This window comes from Delphinapterus leucas, chromosome 16, assembly GCF_059928025.1.
Source record: "Delphinapterus leucas isolate spDelLeu-1000000601 "Yukka" chromosome 16, BTC_Dleu_Yukka2, whole genome shotgun sequence".
Taxonomy (NCBI): domain Eukaryota; kingdom Metazoa; phylum Chordata; class Mammalia; order Artiodactyla; family Monodontidae; genus Delphinapterus; species Delphinapterus leucas.
This window is the reverse complement of record NC_143144.1, coordinates 16709963-16732007: the sequence shown is the minus strand read 5'-3', so window position 1 is coordinate 16732007 and position 22045 is coordinate 16709963. Positions and strand designations below refer to the sequence as shown.

The following is a 22045-nucleotide window of genomic DNA, read 5'->3' as shown; positions in this document are numbered from 1 at the left end:
AGAGTAAGAAAGAGTTCACGAGGAAGGACGGACTGTCGTGGGCATCCAAGAATTTTGACAACCCACGAGCAGCCAGAATCAATTTCACTTCCTCACTCAGCCATTTGTAGGCGGTTGTAAATCGCCTACTTACTCGGGGGGGGGAGGGGGGCAGCCCGTGTGACCTTACCGCCCCCTGCGGGGACCCCCACGAGCCAAGTCACAGAGGAAGGTAACCCAGAGGGGGGAGCCGGCCAACACGTGCAGCGCCCAGGGGAGGAGCAGGCTGGGCTAACGCAGGCCTTAGTCAGCAGCTGGGCTCGGTTTTGAAACAAAAGCCCATGTCCTCCCTCGGAGTCCGCGGCCGGTCAGCTCCTTGGGGGAAGAAAACCATGCCGCCCAGCCGGTTAGTGGCCCAACTTACTTTTCCGGAGCCTGGGACAAAGGGCCAGCAGTTGTACGGGAATGGGTGGAGTGCTGGGGACAGAGGACGGGGTGGGGTGGAGGTGCGGGGTGGGGGGCTGGTCGTCCTGCCCCTCCCCGCCCGGCCGCTAGCGAGCGGGGCTGGGGTCTGCCAGGCACTGCGCACGTCAGCCCCGGGCAGTCTGCCTCCGAGGCCGGGCCCCCCCCCGGGTCCGCGTCAAGCGGAGGCACCTTTGCAACCCGCGCCCCAGCGCACAGACACACCAGGCCCCGGTTTCATGAATGAAATCCAACCGTGTGGCTATAAATAGCCGCGAAGGCTGCTAACGTCACGGAGCGAGCGGCGGCCGCCAAGGCGGCGGAGCTGGGTGCCGAGCGCTCTGTTCCGCCCGGCCGGCCAGCCAGCCTGAGAGCCGGGTGGGGGCGGGAGGAAAAGGGGAGGGCTGGGGGGCGGCGGCGGAAAGGGGCGAGCCCCTCCGGCCCGGCAGCGGGAAGAGCGGCAGCGGCGCCGGGCGAGCCCGGGAGGCGAGGCAGTGCCATGCTGCCTTTGTGCAAAGTTGGGCGGCGGGCGGCGCGCCGCGCGCAGGGGCCCCGCACACCCGCGACCGCGCGCAGTCGTGGCTGCTGCTGAGTGGCGGGGGCCAGCGCGCCCCCCGCCCCCCGCTCCCCCAGCCCTTGAAGGCGGAGAGAGCTGGCGTCTCGCTCGGCTTCAGGGTAGGTTCTGTGTCGTGAGTGCGCTATGCTGTGAAACTTCTCCGAGCGGCCGCCGCGGAGCCTCGCTCCACCCGCCCCGGCCCCGGCGGGTGGCCTGTGGGAGCCCCGGGCCGCGCGCCACGCGGCGGGCAGCGTCCCGAGCGAGAGTCGTGGGACCGAGCTGCTCTGGGAGCCGCCCTCGCCTGTCTCGCGAGGCCGGGAGCCCCGCCATCAGAGGCAAGCAGAAGAGATTCCTAGGAGCGCCCGTCCAGCCGCACCCCTAACTTGGAGCTGAGAAAATGCACAACAGGCACCCTTTGCAGGCGGGCGGGGCGGGGTGCCGCGCAGACCAGAGGGCTCTTTTCCTTGGAAGGACGGTGGTGGGACTGCAGAGGGGGATACCCGAGCCCCTTGGGCTTTTGCACCCCCCTGACCGGTCAGCCCAGAGTTCGGCGCTCCCCACCACCAGCCGGTGTCCATGGAGTCTGTTGTGAGTTGCTGTGACAACAGTGGGAGCTGCCATGAGGGGCTGGCAAAACACCTTACCTTGTCTCTGCGCGCTCAGCTTTCGGGGAGAAAAACGGGGGGTGGGGATATGCAGACAGGGAATCCAACCCCTACTACAGAAGACGAAGTGGAAGGCCCAGCTGTGTAAAAATGGACCACCCGATCTTACTGTCGCTCTGCCGTTTCTACCCTCAGCAGTATCAAACATCTCAACCGAGGAGCAGTGTCAATATTTAGACTTGGAGGAGCCAGAAACTTAGAGGGGAGCGCCAGGCGCAGGGTTCTGACTTGGTTTTGCACGTCAGCACACGAGCGGTGCCTTTCGAGCTGACTGCACACGTTTGCTGGGGTTGGGGGCGGGGAAAGGTACGAAGATCGGTATATACACAAAGGCACCCAGACCTAGGAAGACCTAGGAAGTTAAGACCAGAGGAGTCGCCTTGACTTTGAACTTCCCCCAACCCTTGCTGTTCACGCAGCTCTGTTGAACCCCAGCCAGACGCTCAGCCTGAGGTTTCACTAGTTTGGGGCTCCCCACCACCACCCCGGGCAGTGCTGCATATTCTACACCGTATTGTGGATCCTCTCTAAGCTGCAGAAGTATGTTATCAGTAGTTTTCATCTCTGTATAACTGTGCTCTATCAGCAGATATAAATAGCCAATCGGCTGTGTGCGCAGCAAACGCTAGGCTTTTCTAAACATACAGATAAGTTTGTTTAAAAACACTCTTCAGAAATGTGGAGTTATATTTCATTTCCGGTAACTCTGTAGATGCCCAAGAGGGTCACTGATTGCTAGAAAAGAAACACAAGCTCTTTTCAATGTAAATAATGTCTACACACCGCTCCGCAGGTGAAGTGGGCGGCAAATTATTATTCAACTGGGTTTCCTCTGAGATACCTGGATTGTATTTGGACGTATTCGTGGGAAGGGGATTTAACTTGTTCATCCCAGCGTGGAAGACTCTGAAAACTCAGTCGGAAGCAATGAAATCATAGTACTCTAAGCTTGCCCCGTTGATCGTTGTTTTGAGAGGAGCGTAAATTTAAGTGCATAGGGGCTGTGTGTGATCACAGAGGTGAAAATAGAAACATAGGTAGTTTGATGTCACTGGCACAACAGCATAACTTATTAACTATACAAATGTAATCAAATAGTAAAAACCAGAATCATTTGGACTTTTACTTACGATAATGTCCAAAAAATGCTGTTTTGGAAGAATAGCGTGTCCACTTCGTTGACTTCCATATTGTTAAATGCCTGTAAGGTTTTCCTTGTTCCTATTCCTGAGTTTGTGGTTACATGCTTTATTCTGTATCATCCCCAAAGAATCAGAAACAGACTTCCAGAAATGCTGCAAAAAGTTAACCTAGCCATTTCAGGATGTATATGACCCCAAGAAATGCCATTTTAACACTGACACTTGGCAGAAGTAAAGCAGATTCTGCCCTTTTGGGGGGAAAAAAAGGAAAACAATGTATGTTTTAAATGTCAGTGGCTCCCCATGTGCTCCTAGCAAGCAGTAGGATTTATAAAGTATTTCTCTCTTTTGTGTAGGTAAGTCCAGCTGTGAGCAGGGCGTTCTGTTCTTCACTTCCAGCGAGCCAGGTCAGTGTTCTCTGTGCAAACCCATGACCGTAAATTGCTGACATCCTGTGTCTAATTCTGAGCATGCATTTCAGAACAAGTTTCTTAGTCATTTGTCTTAAAACGGTTCGTCTTTGTCATGTTTTTATTGACTCAATTATGAATATCACAATTTCAATGATTATTAAAATTAGTCTATTTACCCTGAGCAAAGTGGTACTAAAATGGGCCTTGAATCAGTATGTTCTTTAAAGGCTTTTCATTTTCACTTTGGGGATCCAAGTGGTGCCAAAATAGCTGAAGATACTGGGGATTTGGGTGCTTGATAATTAAGATTTTACATCTATGCTAATCTTAGCGCTCTAAAGCTGAAAGAAAATTGATACAATAATACTTGACATTTTTGAGCATGAACCAAAGTCCAGGTAACGTGCCGCATTCTTTATACTACGTTCTCAGTCTGCATGAAAAAAAATCCCTGTTAGGTGTAACTACTCCCTTGGTCGCCAAAGGACAGGTGAGGAATTGAAAGCTCAGAGAGGTTAGGTAATAGGTTCAATTCCTGCTTCTCTAGTAAATGGAAGAAATAATAGTTCTTTTCAAGTGCTGTCTTACTCCAAAACCTAAATTCTCTAATTGGAAAAATCTTATCTCCAGTAGAGAAACTGGGACCACGAAAGGTTAAGCGACTTGCCTGAGATAACTTGGTAATTACAGCTTATGTAGTAACATTCAGTGGCACAGCTGTTAACAAAAGAATAAATTCCATTCTCTTAAGTATTGTAAAACAGCAAAATATTAAGTATTCATATGTACTTTCTGGCATGGCCCTGTCAAAAATTTAAGAAAGTTTTTACCATGGGGTCTCTGGTTTTAAGGATCTCACAAACAGATTTAAAAGACAAGATATTAAACATTCATGTAGGAAAAGTGAGAAAATAAATCAAGATCATACATGCCAGAAGTTTGAACTGAGGGTCAATGGTACATTACGAGAAGTTCAGCATTTTCCACCCTGTGGGACTACTTTGCAGTTCTATGTATGCATGGAAAAAAATTTCCAAGCACATTTTTGTCAGGATAGATAATAAAAGGGTGAGAGATTGAAGAAAGACAGAATGTATAACTTCAAACCAAGAGGGAGACATGCATTCATTTAGAACTGCTAAATTACAGTATCTCAAACTCAAGGTGTTATTGCTTCAAAAGCATCGAAACAAAATTGTGAGCTGTCTGACACAGCATCAATGAGAAAGCATTACCATTTGGCATACTGGATTCCTTCTGAAACCTCAGTTTGTCTGATATGTGCCACGTAGATAGATTTGGATACCTAATAGTTAAATACCAGCTAAAGTTCTGAAAATGGCCAGTATTTAAAGATTAAGCAGGACATTTTCAGTTTTTGCCGGGGTTGACAACCATCTCCTTTCCCCCTTTCATACTCCCCTCCTACTTTTTGTAGAATAATTTGTAACAGTTGTTAATCCTTCTCAGAGGGTATTATATAAAGGGATAATCAAAAATAAAATAGGGAATAGATTACTAGAGAAAGCTTTACTATATCATCTTTTTTAATGTACTGAAAAACCCCAACTCAAGCTAATAACCCTAAAAGCTTAATTAGTTAAGAGATACTTTTAAGCATTTAAGGGGTTGTTATAAGCTGTCCTATTACACCTTTGTCCTGTAAAAGTTGTTATATAGTGTATCATTACAAAATAGATCATAAGAGCGCTGTTAGACTGGGAAGATCCCATTACAGGTTAAGGCCTCGTTATCAACCGATATTTGCTTAGCTATGACCATGGTATGTCGTAAATTATCCGTATAACAGCTATAAACCTATAATTACTTAAAGAGTAAACTTATACTCTGAATCATATGATGTTAGCACCAAAAGAAGCTTCAGAATGAGCATGGTATCTCTAGTAGTAATTTAATTAGCAATTGTTTGTTTGCTTTTGTGAACTTCAGAGGCTTTGGTTAATATGCTTGACTTATCTTAAAATACGCCTGGAAATATTTGACACTTTACTATGTTTTTTTGCTCAGGAAATTTACCTGTAGAAAACAGGAATTTTTTCTTTAACCTTTCTATTGGTCTTCCTTTTAGAAAACAGGCAGTTCAACCTCATTATGTGAAGAATGGGGTTCAAAGAGTACAGGCGATTGGAATCTGGTTCTTGTGTTCATCTTTTGTTCACCCAGGCTTCCCACCAACCTGGCAACACCAAAGCAAAATTTGGACGGGGAAGGAAAAATAAGTCACAAAAAGTGTGGCGTATGTAGAAAGGGGGAGGGGGTGGGAGAGTGTTTGAGTGCTGGGGAAGGGGATGGGGAAAGGGAGAGCTTTGGCAGGGAGGGCAAGAAGCAGTCACTCAAACGGATGGGATGTGTATGGATTGGTTATTGACATGTCAGCATCAAAATTGTTTGGTTTTTTTGGTGGGGCTTATAAGCAAAGTAAAGTCACCTCCTCCTAGAATCTTTTGTTCTTTGTGCGCATTGGGCAGAAACTGGGAAATAGGCAAAAAAAAAAAAAAAAAAAGCCACTAAAATGAAATGTGGGTCTGACAGGCACTCTTTCCAGATGTCCCAGGACACTCCTGTCTTCAGACACTCCCTCCAGCTGTCCTGTCAAATACATCAGCATTTCTCTTATAAGGTTTTATCCACTGAGGGTGAATTAGAAGGTTTTACAAAGAAAGAAAGAGATAGATGCCAGTAGGTACAGAAGAAGCATGATTACATTTCTCTACTCTGCACCTGAGTTTGTTATTGCATAGACACAGATGAATGGCAAGTTCCCAGTGCTAATGAGGTACAGTCTCAGGCTCCATCCCTGAGAAGTTTCCTTTGAATTGTTACCCAATGGTAGTCCAGACCCCTAATGACCACTGGAATAACAATAACCAGTACTTATTATGCTCCTACTAGATGCCAGACACTTTACTGCATTACAGCTAATATTCATTATTAATTCCAATTTTACAGAAGCCTAAGGGAAACTCAGATATGTTAAGTCAGAGAACTAATTAGAGGTAGAGCTTGGATTTGTACCCAGATCTGTCTAAGAACTTGAATATATATTTGTTTTAAATATATCCTGGGGGGAAAAAACCACTTTAAAAACATTAAATTCCAGGTTATTCTTGCAGATGGTAGAGTACAGGAGTTAAGTAATTATTCTTGTAGGGTTTTTTGAATTTTGGGGTTTTTTTTGTTTTTTTGTTTTGTTTTGTTTTATATTTGGTAACTTGAACCACACAGCAGTCTTGTCTGGACAGACTTGTTAACTCTTCGGGTCATTTCTAATACATTTTGATGGAAGTCACAATTGTAAGCAGTTGAGTCATGGAGGGCTGAATCATGGACCCAGAAAGGTTCTTAAGGATACTTAATCCAACCTCATGTAGGTGAAAAAAATCTGCCACCCAGAGAAGCAATGTAACTCACCACTCTTACAGTTCATAAGTGGCACAGCTGGAACTGAACCCAGGTTTCCAAGGCCCAGCCCAGGGCTCAATTCTATTACATAACACTGCCTGAAACGTGCCAAGTCTTCAGAAGCCTCCAACTTAGCCCAGATTACAGCTATCAAGTTTGAAATACATCTGAAACCTAATATACATCCAGAAGTGGGTGATAAGAGGATTCCAGCAATGTAAAGATAAGGTGGGTTCTAGGAGAAGCCTCGCTTATCTTCACTGACACCAATATAGACCAGTCTTGCCTCGTATTCGAACCATAGCAGCTCCATACTCTTGATCCCTTCCAAGCTGTTTTTGTTGAGATACCTGTTTTCATCAAGTATGGAGCTTTTTAATTTTGTCTCTGGAGTTCTGGCTTTTTATTAACTATGTGATGTGGGTGACATACTTCTTTGAACCTTATTTTGCTCGTCTGTAAAATGCTAACAGTATCACCTCTGTCAGAGGGTTATGAGGATGCTATGAAATCACACATGTAAAACAGATAGTAGGTGCTCAATAAGGGTGAGTTCTCTTCCTAGGCTTGCTAAAGTATCTTAAGGGAAAATGTTATAATACATAAGGGCATTCATGTCATGTTGCTGCTAAATGTTCTTCAGTCATCTGAAGTCTGCTATTGCAAGGGATGATTAGTGACCTTTTTTCTTGGGTGAAAATGGGCCCAATCGTGTCTCAGTACCAGTGGCGTCTCTGAGTACCCGTGGCGTGGGCACGCCTGGGTACAATTACATTTGTCTTCTTCATGATCTAGGGTTGCCAGGGTTTACTTGAATTATTTTATTGCTTCGGTTTCTACCTCAGACTAATACCAAGCTCCTCTTGGAGATTTGTGGCTCTCATTTCCTTCCAGACACTGTTTAAGTATCTAACGTGTTTTCCACATAGACCTTTGCATCTCAAAGCATCCACTATGTTTTCAGCCAAATAACTAAGAAATATTTCCAGAGAATAGTGTTGCCAGTAAAACATTTTTGCTTTCAATTTCAAAACATGTGAGAGCTTCCTCCCATCATTTCAATTAACTCTAGTATTGAATCTTTCCTGTGCATTGGCCCTGTCTTTTCTCTTTGTCCTGGGTTGCCGACTGCTTTATTGATTGGGAAAAACATAAGCACTACAATTTCCCCCTTTCACCCTCAGCACTTGATAGCTACCCTGGCCTAAATTACATCTCTGGGAACTGTTTCATCACACTCCTCTCTCCAGCTACCACACTTTGTCATGTGGCCCTTGCTGCCCTGCTTTGGGTTTTAGGAACCAAGCCTTTGGCAATGTGTCCTGTTCATCATATACATGCAGGAAAGCTACTGATAACGATTATTTTCTTACTTGTACTTTTCCTCCGTTTTTGACATTAATAATCCAAGTGGCCTAGAATGGCCTTTATTTTCCTAGTGGCTCAGTTTCCCTTTTCAGTATTTGACAGATGTGACAAATGGCAAGATGTATGTCCTTTTCTTCAGTCTTAGGTGTAGCAAGGGGCTCCTCACTGATGGCAGCGCTACTGGTCCGAGGACCACATTTTGAGTAGTGAAATATACTGTACTCTCTAAAGTATAGTCATTACTCTATCTGATGCTGAAACTCATGCCTTGGAGGCTGTAAGGCTCCCATCTTATTTTGTTTGTTTCTTTCTTAAATTATAATAGAGAGTCATGGAATCTTAAACTTGAAAGGGATATGCTGGTAAATCAACCAGCACTCTGGGGAAAAAAGGAATGCATTTATGTGCATACATAAGTTGATTAAAAATTTTACTGACAAAGGATGTGTGTAGCATACAATTTATAAATAATAATAAAATAAAGAATACTCTGTTGTGAACTCCATCTAGCTAATTGGGTCTCACAAAACACTCGTTGCTTTTTGAGAACTCACCTACGGTACAACTGATGCGTGTAATTCCCATATAAACGTTGTCTGATATTTTCCCTTATGTTAATGAGTAAGATAAAAGTGAAATAACGAAGACATATGTCAGAACTGTATGCATTCATCAAAGATATGGGGGCTTCCCTGGTGGCGCAGCGGTTGAGAGTCCGCCTGCCGATGCAGGGGACACGGGTTCGTGCCCTGGTCCGGGAAGATCCCACATGCCACGGAGTGGCTGGGCCCGTGAGCCATGGCCGCTGGGCCTGTGCGTCCGGACCCTGTGTTCCGCAGCGGGAGAGGCCACAACGGTGAGAGGCCCATGTACCGCAAAAAAAAAAAAAAAAAAGATATGAATGACTTCTTTGCTGAACCAGATAATAGCTTTTAAATACAATAAGATATTTCCTTAAATGTACTATTCATAATGTAACAGCTAAACATATTACACACTTTTAAGTTTAATCTGCATTATTAACATTTTAAAATCACTTTCTTAAGTCAAGACAATCAACAGAACAATAAAGCAAGCCCTGATGTGAAGCGGTTGCCAATTTCACTGGTATAAATACTCCCATCATGGCCAATTTGAAGCCATCATTGTGACTGAGCTGGAATTGGAAAGAGATGGTACAGTAGCACACCATTATATAGCATTTCCACCATACAGATAAAATGTGCACAAATAACCTCAAAATATAGATAACAGTAAAATAAATACAAAGTGGTGAGTTCTGAGTAGTACCTTTGTTTTTAGTATACTTTATTGAATTGAAACTTTATCTGCTTTAATTTTCAATACTGACCCTATTTTAACAGTCTTGCAAAAGTCCTGAAAATTTAACAGTTGGTTCATGGGCTTGTAGAGGCTGGCTCCAGTGCACCACTGGATATGGCTCATCTGGTCCTGGTGATTCTCAGCCTTTGCTATACACTGGAATACCCCCAGGAATTTACAACCTACAGCTTTAGTAAATTCATGTCAGGGCCCAGGAATCTGAATTTTTAAAACATTTTTATTGAACTGTATCTTATTTCAAGAAAAATACACAAATCATAAGTATATAACTTAAAGAATTATCACAAACTGACCACACACCTTCACCTAATCTAACCAACACCTAAATATAGAAACAGAACATCACCAGCACCCAGAATCCATTCTTAAGCCCCTATTCAATCACTACCCAGTCGAGCCAACCACTGCCTTGACTTCTAATACCAGGGATTAGTTTTGCCTGGTTGTGAACTTTTATATAAATGCAATCTCTTTTGTGTCTGGCCTCTTCCCCTCAATATTATGTTTGGAAGATTCATTATAATATATGCAGCCATAGTTCATCCATTGTTTTTTAAAGAAGCTCTTCAATTTTATCTTTTTTAAAATTTTTATTTTATTTATTTATTTGGCTGCACCAGGTCTTAGTTGCAGCAGGTGGGATCTTTGTCGCGGCACGTGGGATCTTTGTTGCGGCATGCGGGCTCTTAGTTGCAGCATGCGTGTGGGATCTAGTTCCCCGTCCAGGGATCGAACCTGGGCCCCTGCATTGGGAACGTGGAGTCTTACCCACTGCACCAGCAGGGAAGTCCCAGTTCATCCATTTTTAGTGCTGTATAATATTCCATTGTGTGAACAGGCCTCAATTTGCTATTTCTATATCCATCATACTGTCGATGGTTTGTTTCCAGTTGTTGACTGTTACAAATAGTGCTACCAAGGACATTCTTGCGCAGGCAGCAGTATTTGAAACAAAACAAATTCCCCCAGTGATTCGAATGAGCAGCTGATTTCTTGACTGCCTTCTCTGTAATTTCCCCTCCTGTCTTTTATTTCTCATATGATGTGACCAAAGCTATTGCTTCTTTCGTGTGAATGTACTTTTAACACCTTAGGCCGTGAAGCTGTGTGCTTCCATTCATTACAGCATGTTCTCCTGGCTCTTTTCAATATAGGTTCACCAACACCCCCTTTCATCAAGACATCTGCTCTTGTGCACTCTAAATAGAGAGGAGATTTGGCCTCACATCAATAGCATGGAGGAATATTAGACATGGTGGAGATGGAGCCAAGGCTAAATTTGGCAGCCGATCGTTAAGGCTCCTGGAAAGAGGCTTCAAGGAAGGGAAATTGTTTCCCTTTGTGTGTATCAAACAAAAATCAATGGCAAACCTTTGGAATATTTCCAATTCTAAATTTTTAAAAAATTGATTTATTTGAAGTAGACCAGGGACTCTCTTCTGACATGAGAACTGACATCTCTCAAAGTCTCATGATTTGATCTGGAAAGAGTACAGAAGGAGGTGTTCCCATGGGCTTGTTCTACACCTAGTGTGCAGCCGGTGTAGCCTTGCTGCATTGTTCTAGGCTGAGTGGCTGTGTAATTTGTGTCTTTGGGCCTATTGAGATATTAGTTCCTTTGATAGAAGTCAAGGGAGCTGAATGACCAGGAGCTCCAAGATGATGCTGTTGATGGAGTAGGATGGGTGCTCAGAATGGAAAGAAAGGTGCCAACAGCAGCAAGGCTGTTTCCTGCCATATGAAAGGCAACGTCACTTACAGCTTTCATGATATGCAGAGAAAAAGTAAAGAATAGACACTAATTCCACTTAATGAAAGAAGAATGTATTCCCACACACATAAATATCATAGTCCCTGGTTTTCCTACCTCCCCAACCTCACTTTTTTGTAAAATGTCTTTGTTATAAAATAACACATGTTCATTATAGAAAAGATGGAACATGTATGTAGATAAGAAAAAAAGAAAAATTAAATCAGTTATAATCCCAGTTGGCATTAATATTTTAATGTATCTCTACCCCAAATATTTTTGTGTATATTTAGGTACATAATTTTTTTAGGTACGTGATTTTTAAGGAATGGTGTTACTCATGAACCTCTAACTGAAATAATAAACGTACTCCTATAACGTATTTTTAACTGCTATATACTCTCCCATTATATGGACACTTTTTAAAAACCCCTCCCCTGTGGTTGGATTTCTAAAATTGTTTCCAATATTTTGTTTCCACAGTAATATGATGAACACTCCTTTAATGGAATCTTTTTGTAATCCTAAATAGTTTTTTAGGAGTAAAGTCTTATAATTGGATGAAAGTTATGGACATTTTAAAGTCTTTTGAGTGCCAGTGGCACTCCAAAATAATGATACCATCTTCCACTCCCACTAACAGTGCCTCATCCTGCTTTTAAATAATGTACAATCTTTCATGTAATAATTCCTACCTAGAGTTGGAGGGTATAAGAACATGTTCTGAAAATACTAGCTAGAATCCACATGTTGCTGGCAGCCAATAACCTCGAATAAAATAAGAGATTTTTAAGGTTTTTGTCTACCAGCATTTTTGTGTTTCTGGTCTAATGTTGCTAAGAAATCCTGGGGGGCAGGTGGTGGTGGGGGAATAGTTTTCTTCATTTGCCTGAATGAGAGCATAAGCTAATCCTAACCGACATGTTTTATAGTCTCATAAATGATTAAATGCAATTGTTTGATTGTCATCATATCTGAAGGTTTCGCAGCAGGTGGTCTTTTGGTGCTACAGATGCTAACCCAAGTGACATCTTTAGAGAATACTTGGAATGAACAATTTATGACAGAGGACTATAGAGACTTCTCTATACAAGGATGGATTTTTAAGGGCATCTAGTCTGCAGACTTGATATGAGCTTTCTCAAACGAGCACTTTGACATCTCTTTAAAGACTTGACCAATATTTTAATTATCAATTCTTGACGAAGCTTCCTGATCCAGCCCTTAGCTAAGGCTCACCCACATGAGGACTACAGGCCCTCTGAAAACAATGTATAGTGTCCTTTGTTGCTTTATATATATTTTTGACTTTAAAAAAGGATATTGAAGTATAACATGCATAGAGAAATGTGTCTAGATCACAAGTGTACAGTTTGATGAATTTTTGCAAACAGAACATACGTCTGTAACCAATACCTAGATCAAGAACCCCACTTCTGGTCACCACCCCACTGCACCCTCAGTATGTCTGAACTGCTTCAAATTTTATGTCCTGGGTAAGTCAGTCATTTACCGAATTTGATTTTTGACTGAACCCTTCCTTAATATGAGCTAGCTGCAGTCAGCTTTGATCAAACTATCTCCCTTGTAACTGAGAATATGTAGAATCTGCCTTTCCGAGTAAAAATTATAACATTAAATTCATGCACTGAGTGTGCAATATTTATGTGTTTGTGATTTTCAGGTATACAAATACACAACAGGCATACAAACGAATTTGGAACTTTTTTTCTTAATGAATATAAAGCTGATTATACTACATTATCCAACTTAAAAAAATCTTAACTACAATTGATTGCCACAGAATAGTTCATGGGCTAAGTTCCCAACAATTTCTTAAAATTGCTCATTTTCGTTACCATAAGTATTCCCTTTAAACACTCAGAATTTAAAAGCCAAGAATTTTTCATCTCTTTGAGATAGAATCGTATATTAAGTATCCTGGTTGTCCACAGCTGTCTCTTTTGGCTCAATTGCTATGTCTGATATTCAGCAAGATATCATTTAGGTTCCTATGTTCTTTTTTTTTTGGCGGTACGCGGGCCTCTCACTGCTGTGGCCTCTCCCGCTGCAGAGCACAGGCTCCGGACGCGCAGGCTCAGCGGCCATGGCTCACGGGCCCAGCCGCTCCGCGGCATGTGGGATCCTCCCAGACCGGGGCACGAACCCGTGTCCCCTGCATCGGCAGGCGGACTCTCAACCACTGCGCCACCAGGGAAGCCCTAGGTTCCTATGTTCTTTTTAGTTGAGAGGTTGAGTCAGAAAAAAACAGGTTTAATAGGCTCACCATGCTTTTTAAATACATGATTTTGAAAAACAATCTATCATCAAAAATCATTTTTTATTATTACTGGAGTGTACCAGTGTACTCTTAGTAGAATTAACAATCAAGGGTTATGCTTATGTACTCATTACTTTTTTAAAAATAGTTTTCCCATTATAGAAGTAACACATCTAAGAATATTATTCACCCAATAAAAAGGAATGAGGTACTAATACATGCTACAACATGGATGAACTTGAAAACATTATGCTAAGTAGAAGAAGACAGACACAAAAGGCCATCTCTTGTATGGTTCCATTTATAAGAAATGTCCAGAGTAGGAAAATCCATAGCCACAGAAAGTAAATTAATGGTTTCCAGAGCTGGAGGGAGGAGGGAACGAGAATGTCTGCTAATGGGCACAAGGTTTCTTTTAGGGATGATGAAAATGTTCTAGAATTAGATAGTGGGAATAGGTGTACAACTTTGTGACTATAGTAAAAAAAAAAAAAAACCCCTGAATTGCACACTTTAAAAGGGTGAGTTTTATGGCATGTGAACTTTATGGCAGTTTACCAAAAAGAGGTAATATATTTTCACTGTAGAAAATTTGGAAACTACAGGAAAGCAGAAAACTGGCAACAAGTTACAGCCCCATGATCAAGCCACAATCACTGGCGTCTGTTTAGTGTACTTCCTTCCAATTTATTTTGCATGTATTGTTGCAGGAGGAGGAGACTGGTATTGTTGCCCTTTAGATGGCAAGCGCACAATTTATTAAATTTTAAGTATTCACTTATCAAAACCCACCCATCTCTTCCCCTCCAAACAAAGGGCGGGTCCCCAAGGAAGATCCATTCGTTGGCTGAGGGGAATGCACGTGAGAGAGGCAGAGAGCAATGGCCAGCCCTGTGAGAGGGGATGAAGCAACACCTGAAGGGAAAAGCTCTAGGGTCCCGAGAGGCAAAAAGACAGGTTTGAGCAGTTGCCATGGAGGCAGAACTCTTCAGGGAAACATCCCAAAGAGACTTTTTAGAAGTTTCGCTGCAAGATGCCTGATACATTATGTGAACCACATCTCTCTATTCTTCAATACCTGTATTGTTTTCAGGGCTTTCTAAAAGTCACATTTTTGTCCCTTTTAGATGTGTCACTGTGGTAAGGTGGTACTTAGAGGGAGAGAACAAGGAGGCTTGATTTTATTCGAGTTACACATATTCATTTTATGTAGTTTTTGTCAACTATATTTCAGATGACTCTCCTGCACTTTCCCCTCCGTAGTGATACATTAGCACTTCTCTCAGTTACTGCAAACTTAATGTAAACATAATTTTAAATAATGATAATCTTAACAGATCAGACTTACTGAATGTTCTCTTGATGGCTGGCATAGTGATTAAAATATTTTACAAGCATTATCTAATTTCATCTTCACAACCACCATTGAGGGAAGTCATTATCCCCAGTTTACAGACAAGGAAATAGAGGCTTAGAAAGATTAAGTAATTTGCCCAAGATCACATACCAAGTACCTTAAATAATTATCCCCCGACTTATCATAGATAGGTGGTTTGCAATTTTTCCTTATTCTTAATAAAGATGTGATAAATATATTTGCTTTTAAAACATTGTCCATTTATAAAGTTCTTAGATGGGTATTTTTCAAATTTCCAAGTGGTTGAGTTTCTTGGTTGCTGTCATAAAACCTTTCCTCTTAACTTTTTCATTTATTTCTTTGTGGCTAGAGAATTTGGTTGCTATAACTTATGTTTTGAAGGATATTTGTCTTTATGATCAGTCCATATGTAGTCAACTTTTATAAATGTGGCAAGAACACTTGAAAAGAAAGCACTCTCTTATAGATTTTTTTTTTAAATGTGGGTTATCTATTAACTTAATGCCACTTTTTATGCTACTCAAGCCCTCCGTGTGTTGTATCTCACTTTTGCTTTCTTCATCTGATGGTGATTCTGATTATTCATCTCATGTCAGTTATTTGCATTAACTTCTCTTTTTACTTATAGAATTTGTCCTCCTTTTTATTACATGGCTTTTAGTCTGTGAAGGGTCATTATTACTGCTATGCTTCTACTATGAATTGCCCTTTTTTACCTTCTAATTATCTTTTACAGATAATTTTTCTATATAAATTTGAAACCAAAGGCTAAATAACTGTAGGCTGGTCTTATATTCTCGACTGGTTCTGGTTTCCACAGTTCTTTGAAACTGAAATGTCCATTTTTTTCATTTTTAATTATCTCTGGGTGTTTTGGCAAGTATCTTTGAGCAGTTTAATTCCTTAAAGACATTTGAGGTTTTGCCCCCAAGTCTTTTTTTTTTTTTTTTTTAGTAATGCAGATGACTTTTTTTTTTTTGGTCTGCATTGGGTCTTAGTTGCGGTACACGGGATCTTTCATGGCAGCATGTGGTCTTCTCTCTAGTTGTGGCATGTGGGTTTTCTCTCTGTAGTTGAGGCGCGCGGGCTCAGTAGTTGTGGCGCATGGGCTTAGTTGTCCCACGGCATGTGGCATGTGGGATCTTAGTTCCCCGACCAGGGATCGAACCCACGTCCCCTGCATTGGAAGGCAGATTCTTAACCACTGGACCACCAGGGAAGTTCCACCCCCTGAGTCTTTAATATCCAAAAATAACTTTATGTTGCCTTCACACCAATATTAATTTGACCTGATTCACAAATTTGTTATTATATCACTTTCCTTTGAAAGCTCTGTGGTTTCTACTGCATTAAAATAATGCATTCGTGAAGTATATGGTCATCTGTATTATCCTTTCTTGATAGAAATGTTTTTCGCCATTAGTTTTAGAAGATGTTTTGCTAAGATACTTACAGGATTATTATACAATTATTTTTTGCTGAAAAATGTATAGCTTTGGAGTCTTCTTATCTTCTCCTTCTTTTTCTCCCCACTACATCCTCCTTTTAGTACTGGGAAAAATTTGTTCTATTAAATCACATTTTGCAACCTTATTTCTTCAAGAGCCCTACTATCTATGGGATTGCTTTTCAACAGCCTCTTACCTGATATCTTCCGTTACATCATTTTCAGATGGCCTTCCTTCTATATTTAGAGTTTCTCTTGTTTGGCCTCTACCTCACGAATTCATTTTACTGCATTTTCAAGGCTGCTATTGACTGTTGCCAGTATGGTTTTGAATTTGGCTGACTCATATTCCATTTATACATGGCCTTTACTTACCATGTTCTATTGCCTACTTATAGCCTCATCTGCTGTTAGTATACCTGCATTATCTTCTTTTGTGTGATCAAGTACATGGATAGGATTTTTTTTCGTATGTTTCTTAAAGCATATCTACTTCAGTAGAAGAATCTTCTCTATGTCTTTAGCTAATTGCTTGTACTTTTCTTTTTTTATTAATTTTAATTGGAGTATAGTCGATTTACAATGTTGTGTTAGTTCCTGCTGTATAGAAAAGTGAATCAGTTATCCACATACATATATCCACTCTTTTTTTTTTTTTTTTTGGCTACGTTGGGTCTTCGTTGCTGCACGCGGGCTTTCTCTATTTGTGGTGCGCGGGCTTCTCATTGCAGTGGCTTCTCTTGTTGCAGAGCACAGGCTCTAGGCACACGGGCTTCAGTAGTTGCAGCATGTGGGCTCAGTAGCTGTGGCTCACGGGCTCTAGAGCACAGGCTCAAGAAGTTGTGGCACACGGGCTTAGTTGCTCCACGGCACGTGGGATCTTCCCAGACCAGGGATCGAACCCGTGTCCCCTGCATTGGCAGGCAGATTCTTAACCACTGTACCACCAGGGAAGTCCCTCCACTCTTTTTTAGATTCTTTTCCCATATAGGTCCTTACAGAGTACTGAGTAGAGTTCCCTGTACTATACGGTAGATTCTTATTAGTTATCTATTTGGTATATAGTAGCGTGTACATGTCAGTCCCAATCTCCCAGTTTATCCTTCCCCCGCACTTTCCCCTTTGGTAATCATAAGTTTGTTTTCTACATCTGTGACTCTATTTCTGTTTTGTAAATAGGTTCATTTGTACCATTTTTTTAGATTCCATATATAAGCGATATCATATGATATTTGTCTTTCTCTGTCTGACTTACTTCATTCAATATGAGAATCTCTAGGTCCATCCATGTCGCTGGAAATGTCATTATTTCATTCTTTTTTATGGCTGAGTAGTATTCCATTGTGTATATGTACCACGTCTTCTTTATCCATTCATCTGTCGATGGACATTTAGGTTGCTTCCATGTCCTGGCTATTGTAAATAGTGCCGCAATGAACACTGGGGTGCATGTATTTTTTTGTGTCCGGGTTTTTAATAGACCATATGTTGAATGGTCACTGTTTAGTCCATCCATATAAAAAAGGATTTATGCTGGCCAAGGATTGAAGTATATTTACATTCCAAATGCTTGGAATAACCTTAGGCTTTCAGGGACCAAGGCAGGGCTCTGTAGAGATCCAGGAACCCACCCAGTCCCCAGCGGACAAGCAAAGCTACTCAGTTTGGTTCGGGTTGAGAGGACTTAGGAGGGTGAGATAAGGACTAACGTGAGGAGTGTCACCACAGAGGAAATACCGACGTCCAGCCTTGTACACCCTCAGCGCACTCCCTCTGGCGTCAGCATCACAAGCTCAGTCACTTCTGTTTGCAGTGTCAAAGCTGAAACAGCCTGGTGGAGCCAGCTGAAGGAAGCAAAAACCAGTCTCCTCCATGCTCGGTGCTGTCTGCCCGGCCCAGCCTCAGGAAGGGGCAATGACGGCAGCCTGCCGGTGTCATAATGGCTCTCCAGTGGCTCCACAATCTCCTCTTTCCACCCTGTCCCAGTGAGTCCATCTCGCATCACTCCAGATCACAGGCATCTGTGGCAAAGAGCCTCCTGCTTCCCTCCAGGCCAACTCTTTTCCCCGTGGAAAAGAGTGACCTTCTCATTTGGCTCCATGGAAGTGAACTGGGTGGAGATCTTTTCAGTTTCTGGTGAATGGATACTTCTTATTCTTAGTTTCTGGTACTGTTTTGAAGTCTGCTATCTGTACAGAATAAGGTTAATTTTAGTGAGACATGGGTAGAGGGGGGGTCCAAGGCATCTGTGCTTTCATGGCTAACTTGCCTTAAGTCCAGCTAATTGCCTTTTGTGATGTGGCTCTTGTAGGCATAGACTGAACTCTGTCTTCCAGACTCATGTTCATATCAGTTATGAATCTTTCTCCCTATGTAGTGGATACATATGCCTCCCTTTTCCTCTTCTTTTTCAGCCAAGCAGTGAATAGAGTTGGGAATCCCTTGAATTAGGATGTCAAAGTCTAAAAGTGGATGAGAACTTTATACGTCCCTTATACATAAATATTATCAAGATTCATAACTTGGCTATAGGCACTAGAGCACAGTGAAAGACCACATTCCTTTATTTTTCTAAATCAGGTCCAGCCCGAAGCCACTCTTATCTGCCTATATCGGGGCTCCTCCCTGCCCCCTGCCTTCCCGTTTGGTGGAGGGGCCTGGACCTTGGTCCGTGGTGGTTCCCATGGTTACTGATGCTCTTCCTGCTGGGGGAGCCATGGCTGGTGCACTGCCATCTGTCAGAGACAGCTCTCATGATGGGCCACACAGATGTCCCTCAACGTGTTCCTCTGCAGGCTTGGCAACATGCCGCAGCTTTCGAGGCCATGGGCTTAATGATCAGTCACCAGAGACAGCCGAGCGCCAGGTCTCTGCCAGCCCCAGGTGGAAGGTTTCCTAAGGAAGGTGGAATGACTGTGCTTGTGTATGCAAGTGAACGGATATTTACGGCAAGCCACATACAGCCAAGGCACCCTGAAAGGATCTGAGGATTTAAAGGTGAATAACAGTCTCTGTTGTCAAAAGTGCATAATCGTGGTGAGGTGGAAATGAGATACATATAAGCCTAACTGTGAATATTACAAAACAAGATTATGATAAATACCCTGGGAGACAGGATAAAGGGAGAATGTGCTAAGTGCTTCTCGTTGCAAAGTGAACTTGAATCTGTCTGCTTTGCTCCATCTCTGCTGATTCCACCCTGGTCCCAGCCACCACCCTTTCCCTCCTGGAGAACTTAGAGCTTCCTAGCTGGGCCTCGGCCACTGCTCAGAATCCCCCCACATGCTCTCCACACGGCAGTCTCGGTGAAACCAATGATCCTTTAAAAAAAGCAAATCAGAACCTGTTATTCCTTTGCTGAAAACACCTCAGTGGCTTCTCACTTCATTGAGAATAACATCGAAACTCCTGACCGTGGCCTAAAAGGCCATGTGTGACCTGGCCCCTTCCTGCCTTGCAGCCCTCTCTTGCCCCAGTTCCCTACACTTGAGCTTTTCCCACCTGCTTCGTTCCCATCTCGTGACGGGGCCCTTCTCATTCTTCAGAGAGCAGGGAAATGGAGCCTCCTCGTGGAGACCTCCCACCCATCATTTCCTCTCATAACCCCTTTCGTTCTTCCTCAGGGAGCTTATCAAATGTACAGTTATGTCCCCAGGTTTAGTGGTCTCTCCCCACCTGACCGTGAGGGTCCCTGAGGGCCAGCACCACCCCTGGCCTGTCTGCTGCTGTCCATCTGTAGGCCTGGCACTCACTAAGTGCAGCCTCTGTTTCTTTAACTATGACAGCCCGAGTCCTAAGAACTATTTCAGCGGGTGGATCAGGGGCACGAGAAAGGGCATTTGAGCAGAAATAATGGCACAGTCAACATCAAAGGCGGGGTTACATGGCATGTTTGTAGGCATGTAGCACACACTTTACTTATGGTGGCTTTGAAACCTACCCTGGAATTTGTATGCACCTTTTAAGCTGTTTCCGATTTGTTGTTTATTTTTTCACTGGGACAGCATTTATTAAGGGCAGTGGATAGATAGAAGGAGAAGTCTATTTCTAATCCTGGCCCACCTTCCCCACTGACACTGAGTTTTAAAAAATGAAGGAACGTGATCTGGTGTAGGTCTTTACAGGGCTCTGCTGAGAACGAGTGAATGTTTCTAAAAGTGTCTCTGTATTATCTGTATTCCTGGACTTCTCTGCAGTGCTTTTTCTGTTACTTAATCTCTTTTTTGTTTTGATCACAACTTTCAATTGAAAAAATATTGTTGCTTTGAATGATGAAAGGCAGTATTATCCTAGAGATATATTTCGGTGAAGTTTTGATTTAGGGAAGTCCAGCCCAGCCCAGCCCAGCCCTGACTGTCTCTTTCCCCAGGTCTGGACCCATTCTCCATTCCAGCTGAGATGTTTATATAATGCATAAGGCAGCTCCTGCCTGACTAGGACTGGTGATTAAGAGCTCAGGATAATGAAATCTGCACAGTTGAAACTTGGCTGTGGCTATAGTTATTATGCAACTCTTAATATTTCCCTTTTGTTCCGGCCAATAATATAAAATTCTCAGTTTTTCTTTCAAAGTTAACTCTTCAAAGACGCTGAAATTTGTTCCACTAGTATTTTTAATGACCAAGTTAAATTATTTCTTAAAGTTCAGAGTATATGCTTTTCTAAAGGACAAGAAAGTTTAGTGGCTGTGCAAGAGCCCTGTTCAAACTGTTAATAACAGCCGAATGGAGCTTAAAGTACAAAGGCCCCTCTGTGGGCCTTAGATTTCTGTCTTTAAGCAGACTGCTCACCTGGCCTTGACTGCAGTAGCAAATATAACAAAAGATACAGAAAAAGTGACAGTAAGAGGCGGCATATTCCGAGAGTGGGGTGATGCGGAGGAATTAGGAGATGCTCAGTGAGGCATCTTAGACAAGTGATAAATCTTTCCTTGCCACCCGCTCTAATGTCTGAATTTCTAGTGTTAGAAGAGATCTGCACCCTTACCTGAACTCAGATAGTGGACCTATCCTAATGTGCACCCACCTGGGACAAGCGGAAACATCTAGAGTTTTATAAGCCACGGTGCCTCTGAATTATTCAGTTATGGAGACAAGACTCTGACGGTCACCTAGCCGTCGTGTGACTGAGGAAGCGAACGTGCCTGAGACGTCCTGAGAACCTGTTTCTTAAGAGAAGAACAGGACAGCACAAAGGCCATCATCTCAAGGACTGAAGGTGGGTGTGGGGAACCATCACAGGAAGGAACATGCTTTGAAAAGGAGTCTAGGGCAGCTAGGGTCATGTTAGGCTCTATCACTGTTTTGCCCATGGTTTGCCCAGGAGTATATTAGGGACCCATGACCCAGCTTTATGGAAGAGAGGCATTGTATGCTCATATATTCCAAGCACCTCCGTATACAGTAGTACCCCAGAAACAGCTGATGACTCATTCAGTGAACAAGACGGGCACTTTGAAGTTACAGCCACAGGGAAAAAAATGAAAAGGTCACAGACCACCATTCAGTGATTTGCTAATATAAGAAAAAATGAGTGTGAGAGAGAGGAAGAGAAAGAGAGTATCTATGTTTTTGATTGCTTCTCCCAAAACCATTTATTGGTACAGAGGAGCAAGTAATTTAGTCTGTGGGGAGGTGGGGCAATTATTATGAAAGCTTTTTAGAGGAGGTATTATCTGAATAAGATTTTAGGGAATGAATAGAATTCACCAGGCAGATGAAGAATTGTGGAGGTACACACAGCGTTTAGAATTTTTTTTTTTTTTTTGGCCACGCCGTGCAGCACGTGGGATCTTAGCTCCCTGACCAGAGATGGAACGCGTGCCCCCTGCATGGGGA

General features: G+C 42.7%; 1 protein-coding gene across 6 annotated transcripts in view; it reads left to right on the top strand.

Moving 5' to 3' along the window:
- The first annotated feature begins 266 nt into the window (after positions 1-266).
- The window catches only part of RHOBTB1 (Rho related BTB domain containing 1), a 68244-nt gene continuing 46465 nt past the window's right edge, over positions 267-22045 (top strand). For 2 of the 6 annotated variants that reach the window (XR_004024817.2, XM_089897530.1), the window contains exons 1-2: positions 854-1116; positions 3161-3211. The gene's annotated coding sequence lies outside the window, so the exon portion shown is untranslated. Of the gene's footprint in view, positions 386-851; positions 1117-1701; positions 2203-3160; positions 3212-22045 lie in introns of those variants that run through there. The other 4 variants (XM_022560573.3, XM_022560581.3, XM_022560572.3 and 1 more) reach the window with 4 other exon arrangements.